The sequence below is a fragment of the Aedes aegypti genome, chromosome 3, assembly GCF_002204515.2.
Source record: "Aedes aegypti strain LVP_AGWG chromosome 3, AaegL5.0 Primary Assembly, whole genome shotgun sequence".
NCBI classification, from domain to species: domain Eukaryota; kingdom Metazoa; phylum Arthropoda; class Insecta; order Diptera; family Culicidae; genus Aedes; species Aedes aegypti.
Window position 1 is genome coordinate 314,238,745 of NC_035109.1, and position 14,468 is coordinate 314,253,212.

Consider the following 14,468-nt stretch of genomic DNA (forward strand, 5'->3'; position numbering starts at 1 on the left):
TTTGTGTAATCGAAAAGACCGAGAAACCCAAAGGAAAAATTGTAGATTTGTGCTAAATCTAAATGTAGTAATGTATGCTACAAATGATCACAAACGTATTAACAGTGGTCTAGAGTTCAATAGTTTGACCATTATTTTATTACTCAGCGATTGAAGTTTGAGTTCTAGGGCAGTGCAAGGAGTAGCTAGTTGGGCTATAACAATATTTTTTGAATAATGATAATGTCACAAAAATGGCTCCGTAATGCCTTACAGCGCTTGAGCCTTTGAAAAATTAATTGATTGTCAAAGACTTTGGCGACATGTAAGTTCAATGTGTCATTGAAATGATTTGAACATGTTTATCGGTATTATAATGCCAAATTAATCTATTTGAAATAAGTTTTTTCAATGGATATGCCTCAAAAAGGGCATAACTCCAAATTTCGTTTATTTTCTCATTCAAAACTCCACCAAAAGGTTACAAACAGTAGCGTAGCTAGGGGGTGCGGTCCGCACCGGGCCCCGAGCTCATAGGGGCCCCAAAATAGCAGTGCGGATCTCTCAAAGCATTGAAATTTCAATCTAGCTTGTAGGAAATTGACAATTTGTATGATCCCAAACTAAAAATTACTATAGGGTAAAAGCACCGGTTTTGGCCAGCCTAAAAGAAACTGTCAATAAAACTTAAATAGGAAGCCGTATTTATACTATAAATATGTCAAATGCAAGCTTTCAATTCATACTATATGTGTAAAATATCAAAACTGAGCTTAAACCATTTTTTTTGCTTTGAAAATCCCGTTGGTCAATATAGGCCAATGGAATCAGTTTCGGCCAAAGATGTAACTTCGGTTCCTAAATTGGCCAATCGCATTGATTTCTCATGAGAGTGGCCAAATTAGGAGTACCCTGGCCAAATCAGGAGCATGGGAGTTAAAATTATAAGGAAAATGAATTGTTTTTCTTATGTTTTGAATGAATTTGGACGAGTAAATGAATGTAGCTCTATCATGTGAATGTGATCTACTGAACAAAAAAGGTTTCATGCTGATTGGCTATGTAAAACGGTGTATAATCCCCTATGGCTACAACTGGCGTATGGCCAAAACCGGTGATTCTACCCTAATAAGCATAGGTTTTGGAGGAGATTTGAATCAATTATGTACAGGGGCCACTTTATTAGCAGAGGGGCCTCAGGGGATCATCGCTTCGGGCCTCCACATTTTAGGGGCCTACACAAATATTTGTTTAGTAAGTTATTTTCCTTGTTGTTGTTCAATCGATTGGGCGCATGAAAGAACTGAGCCTTCGAAAAAGGCCGCATTTAGCTATACCTCATACACGGTGTGTTTCGTAGAGCAATTTCAAAATAAAAAAATCGGCATGTCTAAAATTTTGACACAAGAAAGCCATGATTATCCCCTTTCATTTGCAACTAGAACGAAAATAATCGGTCGGGGGTTCTAGAGCATATGTAATATGTATGTAACACAAAGAGGAAAATCAAGGTAACTAGATTCAATGATGTAGGTATAAATTGTGAAAAATCTCCCAAATCGGTAAGTCCAAGAAGCAAACCATACATTTAGTAGAACAACTGCAAGTGTTTGTTAATTAGGGTTTGGGAATTTATTTCATTCTCTTGATCAGTCATGAAAGTGAAAGTCAATCAACAATATATTATAATGCACCAACATGTGTTTACGACGTTTCTTGTTGTTTTTTTTGTTTTTACATGTAATGTGATGTGATTTGTAATAGATTTCGTCAATAAAAGAACGTATGTTAGTCCTTATATGTTTATGTAGACCATAAAGTCCAAATAAAATACACGTAAATTTTGAAACATTAACAAGCTTTTCTATTTATTTTTAGAGATGCGGCTTTTTTCCGACTTTGAGAGATTTGAAATTGTCATTATTAAACAATTCTGGAGTGATTTGATTGAAACGCTTAGAATTGTTTTATATATCCAGTCAAATAAGTACACAATGTACGCATATTTTATTGAACAACTCAAAAATGCTAATATTAGTATACAATTTAACTGTGCATGGATAATTTATTGTTTTATAGTTCGACTTATTTTTGGAATCATTAAACATAGTTCATTCGAAATAGTGAAGGGGGAATAGTGCATAAGAAACTAATTAATTTTTTTTTGCAATGCAATTAAAAGTATTGAATTTAAAAGCAATGTTAAACCTAAATAAAAAAAATACATTTATATTTATATCTACTGTAATTTTTGCCTTAAACTGATTTCAATGTTGTTTTCAATAAGCTTACACTTCCATCAAAAGACGCCCAAGTTGACGCTTTTATAAGTTTTGAACACAACATAGCTATACGAAACATAGTACCTGAGATCTGCTGGATATAAATGGCTCCTTTTTGGTGTAGTCAACAACTTTCGTTATTAATCTAGCGAAATCGTGAAGTTTCTGAGTATATTTTCAAAGCTGATTGGATTAATTTATGTTTTACGAAACCTATAGATGTTTGTATGAATTCATTTGCACTTTTTCTTCCAACAATTCAACAAGGAAGTGTGTATTCGTCAGCATTATTATTAATATCATGATCTTTATATAGGAGATTTTCATCAGCGCTATGCTGGCTCATCTTGGAAAATTTGTCAGCAATTCTGTTTGTGTTTTCTTTTCTATAGCAAACAAAAGCAACGTTCTGTCATTTATCACAACAAACAAATGGACAATATTGTCAGCTTTGCTCTGCTATTGCAATTGGGTTAGAATATTAGATTTATAAAATGTTATATTGCGTCTTTCATTGATACAAATTTGAATTAGTCAACATTCTGGAACCTTTGACAAAAGGTCGAAGAGGAATGAAGAGGAGACCAAAGGTCAAGCCTCTTCTTTCAAAGATGATTCAATTTCCCATAATGCAAATCATTTTCGACCTTTTGCCTTTCGACATTTTACAATTTCGACCATTTGTCTTCCAACCTTTTGTCTTTCAACTTTTTGTCCTTTAGATCTTTTGTCTTTCGATCGTTTGTCCCTGAACCAAGTCAGAAAGTTGAATGACATACTTGTTTGACATACTTAGTTGTAACAATGGATGAAAGCAAAGGAGATGTGAGCAATTCGGACCCATGCCTGTGAACTTTTTGGTCTAGCGAATAGTCAACAAGATATTGACACTAGATTTTGCATCATTTTCATCTTAATCCGTTTCAATATAGTTCACCTTTCCCAAAATGTATAAATTTACGTTACATTTTATATTATATTACAAACAAAATAAAATTTAAAAAAAAGTTACACTTGATTTTTGCAGCAAATGAAAGAGGAAGAGCTTGGCTTTCATCGGTCCAGATTTAAGACATGCCGATGTTTTAGTTATAAAGTTACATGAAAAAGACACCGTGCATATGGATACCTAGGCTCAGATACCTTTCTCATTAAACGTCGAGTCTAATTAAGGCTTTGGTTTGTAAATATTTACTTCATGAATTTTGATTTCCAATTAAATGCACCTTAGTTTGTTAGCCTCCAAAAATCTGGAGCACTGGTGAGCATTGAGCTTGAATGATAATTTATATGAAATTATGCCATGCATTTTACTACTTTTTTGTAAAACTTATTTTGAGGTTCCTCCAGATTTCGTTAAAAAAATTTTTTTCAGGAATTTTTGCAGAAATTTTAAGTAAATTACTTCAGAATGAACATTAGCAACAAATTCAGGGATCTTTCTCCAGTAATTTTATTTAAAGAACATTCTAAGCAATGCTACCTAGAATTTTTCAATAAATTTCTGTAAGAATTGCTTCGGGCGTAAAATTACTATAAAATAGCTAGTAATAATCGATTTGGAATTCCGATATGGACATCAATCCATTAAGGGATTTTAAAAAAAAAAAGACACAGAGATTCCGAAAATGATTGCCCTAATTTTTTTCACAGATCCTTAAAGATTGCATACAAGAATCGTTCTAGGAATTTATCAAGGCTTCTACCAAGAATTTCGTTGAGAGGACTTCTAAGCATTTTCCCCTGAAAACCACTGAAGGGATTTCTTGGCGTACCTTTGGTCAAGCCCAAGATTTTCCCAAGTATTCATTCACCAGTGCAATGACTCCAGGGATTGTTCCACGAGTTATACCTTTTCAAATATATCCCTTGAGATTTATCTGATGACTTTTTTCTGGTATTCGTTTCAAAAGTTTGAGAAAATTCTTCAGATAATTGTGAATATTTTTGTATTCGTCTTTCGTTTTTCCCTGGGAGCCCTTTTTGAATTTGTTCGTAACTACAGGTTGTCCGTGAATTACAAAACAACAAAATATGTGAAAGATTATCTCTCATTTAAAACAATAGAATATCTATGTCGATGTATGTTTTTAGTGCATCTATGAATTAGCGAAAAATACAATAACTGATAATTTCAAGATTGTTGCTTCTTACTGAGATATTCCAATTTAAATTTATTGGAGACGTTTGTTTTCTGAGGGGCGCTAGCCATATTAGATATATTATCGCGCCACCACCGAACCAAATCGCGCCAGTGGGACTCGCGACGCGCCTCAACGGTTGTCCGACATTTCACGGTAAACCATTCCGCGGTCAACCGTTTCACGGTATACCATTTCGCGGTTTGTATCATTTTGCGGTTTACCGTTTTGCGATTAGTACCATTTCGCGGTATGCCATTTCGCGATCTATACCATTTCGCGGTATGGTTTTTCCTACGAGTTGCACTGAAAATTGCTGGCATTATCACTAATAATATTTTCATCGGTGATTTACTCTTCTTTTGAGCACAGGCAGTCCTTCAATTTGCACTGTTAAGATAGATGAAACATCTCGGTACAAACCGCGAAACAGTACAGAATATAATATTAAACCATGTAGGAATGCTGTCTTCAAATTTAGTACGAATAATATGCGGATATCCTGTACGAGAAGTTCTTCAAGTGATAAAAGCAGAAATTTCCCCAGGAACTTCTACTAGTTTTTTTTTAATCAAGATTTCAAAAATGTCTTCTAAGACTTCTTTTACAAGAAATTTTTTAATCAAAGAATTTAGAGAATTTCTGTAGAGTTACAGCAGTTCAAGAAGTTCCAGAGTTTTACTTCAGAAGAATCTGTGCATGTTTGTTTTATTGACGGTATTTTCTCTTAGAGTACCTCTACGAATTTTGCTGGGAGTTCATCATTAAAAAACATAAAAAGTCAAGCATATTATCTCGATTGCCTCCTAGATTTGCACGAAAAAAAAAACATAACAAAGAATTTTTCAGTGGTTTGCGCAATACAAGCAATTGTGCAGTGATTGTTCCAGGTATTTGATTGTTCCAATTTCATTTCACGAGTTTTCAAAGAAAAAATATCCTACAACATGCAGGAAGGTATCCAAGAAAATCTTTAGAGGTCTTTTTAAATAGAAACATATAGAAGCTTCTGAGGCAATCGCTTTATATACACTTAAATTATCGAGCTCAGCAAAACGAATATCTGAGAATCCAACAGCTGAGGATTCGGTACTTTTCAATACCGAATCTCAGTAATTAGTTTACCGAGATTTCGGCAATCCAAGTTTTATATTGAGATTTCGGCAATCGGTACCGATATTCGGTAAACGTTTAGCAAGATCTCGGTAAAAATACGAGATATAAGCTGGATTCTCGGCAAATTTGTGAAGTAGACTACCGAATTTAAGTGTGATATATTTTTTAGGATCCACAAGACGAAGCAATAAAAACTAATTCTTGGCCAATATTATATTTTTTACCGGCACATTATTTTTTGATCTGTTCATCACTTTTTTTTACAAATACTGAAGGTACGTGTGAATTCGCTAATAAAAGACATATTATGCAACCTCTTTTCGAGGGGGCCCCAAATCTACCTCCGCACCGGGCCCCCAAAACTCTAGCTACGCCACTGGTTACAAATTACCAAACAAATCGATTTTGAACCAAATTTTGATGGTGTATTTTGTCTGATAATCACAGCCAATGAAAATCCTTTTGAATATCTCAGATTTCCTTTGAATTAGTAAACTTATACTATCAAAAAGGGCGTAAATTCAAAACTGGCCCTACGATTTTTTTTAAATTTTGCCCAGACATGCAGATCAGCTATAGAAAACGACTGATGGAGATTTTTTAATGATAATAACGGTCAGGGGAGCACCGTGTGGCCATGTAGCTTGTTCACAAATTAAAGTATTTATCAAAACTTTGGAAATTTTTCATGAAATCTTTTTGTTTCAAATCTATTTATATTCGATGTTAAGTTTACCGCATGTGCTCTTACAGTGCTAAAACAAATAAAAAATACTTAATTGAAAGCAACATAACACTGTTCGACAAAAAAAATTGTATGGATCAGGGACGCGTTTATATGGGTCTTCAAGTGCAAGAAAAGTTTAGAAAGAGGCCGTTTTCAAATGATTTGCAGCACCCATGGATTATTTTTTGACAAAGTTTGAAAATTTTGCATTTTTTGTCAAAAAAGCGTAATAAGCAAAATATCAATATATCTTCAAATTAAATTATTCATGCATTGAATAAGTCAAATCAATATTTTTAGCACTAGATTGCTTTAGAGAAACGTGCACCATTTCGGAAGAATATTGACATCATTTTTATATATGAATTTGGAATGTTAACGATCATTAAACAAGCATAAGAGGATGTGCACCATATAAATAATACTTATTTTTCTATTTCACACATCTGGTTCATTTCATAATAATTATTATAGGTTCAAGAAGACGCTTGATTAGGATTTTATTTTTTGCTCCATTTCATAAAGCAATGAGCAATGCAATCCAGTAACATTTGATTTCAACAAGGATACGACCACGGAAAATGCTATGTTTATATGGGCTGGTTGGTCCAATAAACTCTTAGCAGTAATACAAAATTAGGTTGGATACTGACATGTAAGTGGTCTTACATGAGCTAGGTGGTTTATCAGGAGCCGATGGCGATGTCTGTGAAAAATTTGATAATAATGTTACTAGCGATTTCCAAAAATTTTGATAGGTACTCATTAAGAATAGATTACCTATCGTGAGTCATTTGTTATCAGAATATCCCTAGAAATTACAGACTAACGTAAAATAATCAACATTTCCACATTTTTTGTGACACCACTTGACAGCCACTCAAGCAGGTATGAGCTCTTTTTGATTCAGTTTGTGCACATTATTAATCATTTGTGAAAACTGATTTAGTTCGACTAAAAAACTGAAAGTTCGATTAAAATTGCCGAAAAATATGTGAAATGTAGAAAATATCGGAAATTGTTTAACCAGAAATTGTTTCATCTTACAAGTAAGAAGCAGGCATGTTACCACTAAATCAGTTTCCACAAATTATTAGTATTGTGCACAAACTGAATCAAAAACACTCATGCCTGCCTGAGCGGCTTTCGCAAAAAATGTGATAATGTTGATTACTAAATTATTTGTTGCTATTTTATGTTATTCTGTAATTTTTCTAGGGATAATCCGAGGAAAATGAATGTCACGATAAGCATCTATTGAAATATTTATAAATCGCAAATAATAATGTTATCACGTTTTTTACAGACATCGTCTCCTGATAAACCAGCTAGCGCATGTCAGTGTGCAAACCTATATAAATTTTGTATTTCTGCTGAGAGTTTATTAGACCAGCCAGCCCATATAAACATAACATTTTCTGTGGTCGTATCCTTGTTGAAATCAAATGTTACTGGATTGTATTGCTCATTGCTTTATCTAATGGGGCAAAAAATCAAATCCTAATCAAGCGTCTTCTTGAACATATAATAGTTATTATATAATAAACCAGATGTGTGAAATAGAAAAATAAGTATTATTTATATGGTGCACAAATTCATATATAAAAATGATGCCAATATTTTTCTGAAACGGTGCACGTTTCCCTGAAGCGATCTAGTGCTAAAAAATATTGATTTGACTATTTCAATGCTTGAATAATTTAATTTGAAGATATATTAATATTTTGCTTACTACGCTTTTTTTGATAAAAAATGCAAAATTTTCAAAATTTGTCAAAAAATAATCCAAGGGCGCTGCAAATCATTTGAAAACGGCCTCTTTCTACACTTTTCTTGCACTTAAAGACCCATATAAACGCGTCCCTGATCCATCCAAAAATTTTTTTTGTCGAACAGCCTTGTGATCCTATGGTAGTAGAACTACAGCCACATCTACTATGTCTTTTAACATCATATTTATATCTTTAAATTATATTTCTTTAGTTCCTGAAGTTGAATGGAACCTGAAATGTTTAACTTCAATTGAAAGGAATATCATAACATTCAAGAAAGAATCATAGGAATCATAGACAGATTGAAAGATTGATGGTGAATACAAAAAGTATCAAACGAACATGAACCGTGTTGAGCTAAGACAAGACGTGTCAGGTCGAAGTACAAAAACGAAACCAATTGCCTGTCAAAAAAGACCACTTCTCATTGGTCGTTTTGGCAAAGGCCTACTTTCACATCGTTGAGTTGGATTGCAACAGGGCACTTTGTTGCTAGCCCGGCCGTGTTGCTAGTTCTTATTTTTATTAAAAGATTTAAAATTTTCCTTGTAATCTCTTTGTTCCTAATCTATTTATATTCGAGGTTAAGTTTACCGCATGCGTTCCTACAGTGCCAAAATAATTTTAAAATATTGAATTTAAGGCATCATAATGGAAATTGTGTCAATTTTCCCTAAAAGTATTGCCGGTTATAATATAAACCATATGAATTTTTGAAAAACATAGCATTCTCTATTGCATTGCATGGATGAAGGGTGCAAGAAACAACCAAATTATGATTTTTGATATTTGAATTTGTTCGCAAGATTTGATTAAAAAGGATACTGGCAGCACTGGCTTCAGTATCGTCAAGGTTATCGACTGAAAAACAACGGGGCAGTCCTAGTTGAGCTGTCACGTCCTGTCCTAGGTGTTGAGATACCCTTTAGAAATCAAAGACGATGAAAATATAAGTAAACAGATGAGGATGGTAGGATAAGATGTTTCTGGCTGAGATCAACAGTCATTCGAACAACAAATCTTCAGACACAATTCGTTACGGATTTCTGTATATTATGAAGAAAATATCACTGAGGGCTATTGAGACTAGCTTGTTCCCATTTTTTCTATTACGTTTTGCTATTGTTTTCAAATTAAAGAGAAAAGGAGAGATGTAGTTTAGTGTTGTGTCATGAGATAGAGTAGGCCATGCCCGAGAGATGTGACAGGAGGATTGGAGAATAATAAATCATTGTTAATGAGTACTGCGAAATAAACTGTTGATTTCTATACTCTGCTACAACTACAAAGCCTGTCACGAAGGATTTCAACGGTAATCTGAAGACGTTAAACTTGGTTTAACATTATTGTTTGAGTCCACATGAATGTAAAGCTTATTGGTTTATTTTTGACACATGTATTGTGCCTTTTTCAAGGAATTAGCTGTGTTTCGTTTGCCCACAGCATAGGCAACATTTGTCCAACAGCGTAAAACGAATTCCCAGTTCGGGTACTGTACGGGAGTAGAAATCCGAAAACAATCCGGGTCGCAGAACTGAAAACGCAGCTGCCTGTTTCGGCGCCCATTTCATTCTGATTTATCTTCATGAAATCACTGGTCACGCATGACCACGCAGATAATAATCACGCATTTGATTAATAAATCTTGATCGACGCAATGTGTCAACAATCTTGTAGTACAATGATAAAATTAATAATAAATCTTTTTTTTATATGAAAAAGATGGTTATTTTGAATTTAGATATCTCAAATATATCAAAATATACATCCGGCACACTTAAACATTTGGTAGATGAACGATGCATGGTTTTTATAATGAAACATTTTACGATTTTGACGTAAAAAGTAGGAAAAACCTAAAATTTAAGTGATTGACACATTTTTTACCATAACTTTGTTATTTGAAGTCCTACACAGTTAAAAATAATGAAGATTACACGTCATGTAAACTTCATTCATGCCATGTAAACCCGAAATCATGTAAATTTATGTCCGAAATAATGTAAAATTGTGTTATATGTCATGTAACCACTCAGGATCTTGCTGGATTACATGACATATAATTTAAGTTTACATGACATACCATGTAAATATCCATGATATTCCACGCTCCAATTATGTGCATTATATGTCTCAGAAATTTACACGTTTCGTTCGAACTGTGTAGAACTTTGGTGTTTTAGAAAACTTGTCGTATTTTTACACGTTCTATAAAATTTTGCGAAGACGCGAAAGCTCTAGGACGCAAAGCAAAAAAGTTTGCATCGCAGCGCCTTCTATGCGGCGTAATTTCCAACTAACTTTTATCATCAAATTGAAGAAGATGTTCAACGCATGGAAAAACTCAATAGTTTCCGTTTTTTCGTGTTTTGAAGGCCTCGGGACCAAAGGGGCTATTGCTGTTCTCATTTTTCTTGAAAGTTCAGAAAATTTTACGTTTACTGTAAAATTTTCAGCGATGTATGTTTTTTAGTTTTTGAGATATATTTTTTTGAAAATAAAAAAACAGTCATTTTTCATTGGTACACACTGTAGATCTCAGCGCATTAAATTTTTAATTTAAAAAAATCATAACTTTTGAACAGCTCAACGGATTTCCAATCTTTTTTTTATGGAATGAAAGCTTAAGATTTCAACTTTTCAGAAAAAATAGAAAAAAAATAGAAAACTTTGAAAAGTTATTTATTTTTCCATTAAAATAAATGAAATTTTCTAAAAATAATCTAGAATTTTTTATATTTTTTCACGTTTAAACATATTTTTATCAGATTTTTCAATTTTGTCTGATAAGTTGAAATTTCAAGCTTTATATATATTGAAAACTATATATATATATATATATATATATATATATATATATATATATATATATATATATATATATATATATATATATATATATATATATATATATATATTAGAGTGATTCAAAAAATCGTATTTGCTCCACACCGCTCATTCGATTCTAGATCAAATTCTGAGTGTCCTCCCAAAATTTGAGCTCATCGGATGAAAATTGAGACTGCACAAGCCCTTAAAAGTTTATATGGGAATTACTATGGAAAAAGCAAGCAAATCATTCAATCGGTCATAGCGTTTGCCCATGTGCTCTTGGGGATTTGAGCTACATTGATACTGTAAGATGCATTCATCAGCTACAACTTTGCCGAAGACCTTTTTTAAATCGGACGTCTCAGTAATTAGTTATTGATTTATATCCAATCGCAAATTCTTCAACAGTGCTCATTTATCTTCTGAACAGGCAACATTGCTGCTTCTGGCGCGAGAGGAAGCACACGTAAATCATGGCTACTATGTTTTACTGCATATTTCCAGTGATGCCTGCAGATCAGCCCAATAATTATAGCCAAAGTCTTACGACTCATATAAAAATCAATAAGTAATTACTGAGGTGTCCGATTTGAAAACGGTCTTCGGCAAAGTTGTAGCTGATGAATGCATCTTATAGTGTCAACGTAGCTCGAATCCCCAATGGGCACATGGGCAAACGCTAAGACCGATTGAATGATTTGCTTGCTTTTCCCATAGTAATTCCCATATAAACTTTTAAGCGATTTTTTGAACCACTCTAATATATATATTATATTAACCTTCGCAGCAAAGAGGTTTTCCGGTTCCCCCTCTGTTTACGCCCATGGGTACAGATAAGCGCCGGTCACGTTTTGCGACTCGGCGTGACGCTGGAAAAGCGACTGGAAATTATCGAACAATTCTCTCCGCGGATAAATGTAGTTAGGTACTCGTCTTTTGCGTGAGGAAAGTGTATTAGTTGAGCCGCCACTCGCGGGATGTTTGTTTTCTGTTTAAGTTTAAATACAAGCAATAAATGCATAAAGATGAGAAAAATTATGAAAATAAGCTGTCAGTTGTGGGCTATGTTTGCACATGACACATTTATGACGCACTGGGAACTTTTTTGCTATGGGGGTTTGTGAATCCCGGTACAATTTTAATATGTTTTAGATTTAAATTAATTGTAAATAATATCCCATTGTTATTTTTTAACTTAACGTGCCTGATATAATAGGAATTAAGCATTACAATGTAGGCGAAATTGGTTGTTTAATATTTAACATACTTTTATCGATGATCCAGATTCTTCTAATGTTCTAAGAGCCATCATGCTCAGCTTATCCCAGGCCCATGACAACCATATATCGATACACAGTGTTCTTCGTAGCCAGGATGACCCGGGCGATAAGTGAATATCGCCCACTGTCAGCTGTAAGAACTGTAAACATAAAGACCATTGTTTTGTTTAATTGTTTGCTATGGTTTGATTATCAATTTTTGATATTGTTAAATCAGCTAATAATGTGCCAACATGTTGAAGCACATTCAACATTTCGATGGTTTTGGAAGGAGAGCAAACATAAAAAGGCAACCTGCAAGCCTCCAAGCAAGCAATCAGTGATTTGATTGCGACACTTGTTCGATTATGGATCATAAACATTAAAAAAAACTTCGCATTCTGATTGCACTCTCGATTCAAATTACCCGAAAATGAGTAAACACATGGAGATGTTGACTACGCTAAAAGTCGTCCCGTGTCATGGGCCTGGCTTATCCTGAGTCGCGTCATTAATCTTGTCGACCCCATCGGCGATGGTATTACAACATCGCCATTAGATGACTACCTCTGCGGCATCTGTGTGCGCATAGAACATCGTTCCCATTTCATCGCTCCGCTATCAATCAACCGAGCCGCGGCCTCAAGTTCTTATCTGCACTTCCTCTGCTCGTCAACGTTCAGAAGCTACACACGCTACAGTCACCGAATCGAGCGTTTCGCGTTCTGACCGATTCAACAGTTTGATCGTTTTGTTAGCTTTCCGTAATGTGCCCAGTAGTTGACAAAGTAGTGAACGTGTGTCATCGTTCCCGAGGGATATCGCGTTACAATTCCGTGTGAATCTCCGGCACCGGCGGCGCGATCAACAATTACATCCGGTCTGGTCTGTCTAGCGGCCGATCCAGATATCGTGACGCACAACCGGCCCTTTTAAGTTTAGCAGATACCTACGAGAGACAATGATCGTTTGTTGAAGTGCGTGCAGTTTTCTGGTGATGAATAATGCCGGCTTGAGAGAATTCGGTGCGCTTCAGATTCTACGCATTCGATAAGCGCCACGGTGCTCTAGAGACCGTTATTGTCAGAAAACAAAACTTCAGATAAATCTGTGCTCACGAGGTTCTTTTGCATTCCTTTAATAACATAATGTTAAACGTAACGTTCAATTATTTTTATTTATTTTTATGTTTTCATTAGTATGATTTCAAACGTTACAATAATTTCTTACACCTAGGTTTTCTGTGTTAGGCAACACTATCATCATGATTTGGTAACACTAAATTAAGCTTTTAGTACTTTACCTGGGAGGAAGCTTCAGAATCATTTTCAATTTTTTTTTTATTTTGAATCCTCTGCAGAGCAGAAGAAAATAACTACTGAATACCAAATTGAGGTATTCCATACCAGATAATTTCCAATACTACATACCTGAATGAGGTATGAATTAGCCCTGCATAAGAGGTAAAATACCTCAAATAATATCTCAAGCATATTCTACGAACACCAAACTGATAACTAGATCAGGTATTGTAATACCTCAATAATACTTGATGGATTTTCATATAAAAATGAAATTTTTCAATTGTAGTTCAATACCTCTAGCAGACCTCAATAGCTGTTTAATACCTCAATGAAGTATTTTTAATTGTTTTAAAGATTTTTTTCAATACCATTATAATACCAAATTGAGGTATTGACAACTGAACAATACCTAATTTTGGTATGATACCAAAAAATGGTATGCATAAGTTATTGGGGAGTTATTTGTTCCTCCTCGGGTGGTATTACAACAGCTAGTCCATGTTGGTACAGCATACAACATGGCTGGCTTGAAAATTCGTTTGAATATCAAAAGCTTGTTCTTAAGCCAAAGTTTTGATTTTCTATTAATAAGGGGATAGAGACATTTTACATATTTGTTACATTTGGCTTGAATGCCCTCAATATGATTTTTGAAAGTTAAGTTCTTTTCTAGCATGAGCCCTAGATCCTTAACATCATCTGCCCAATTTATTGGAACCCCTCTCATTGTGACAACTTGTCTACTTAAAGGTTTCAAATAAAGAGATTTTGGTTTATGTGGGAATCTAATAAGTTGAGTTTAGAAAGCATTTGAAACTAGGAGGCTGGAGGCATGCCTAGGAGGCTGGAGCACCGTGAAAAGCGCTTCGCCCGTCAGGTTATCGATAAGCGGCGTAAACCCCTCGGAGAACGAAATCATTTCGGATGCAAGCGATTGACGATTCGCCGCCCGGTTGGGAAAACTAATTAGCAGTTCTATCGCCGAGGGAGGCTTAGAGTGTTGAATATCGGTCATTTCGGTTGATTATCATTAAAGGGGCCACTTAAATAGGCTTC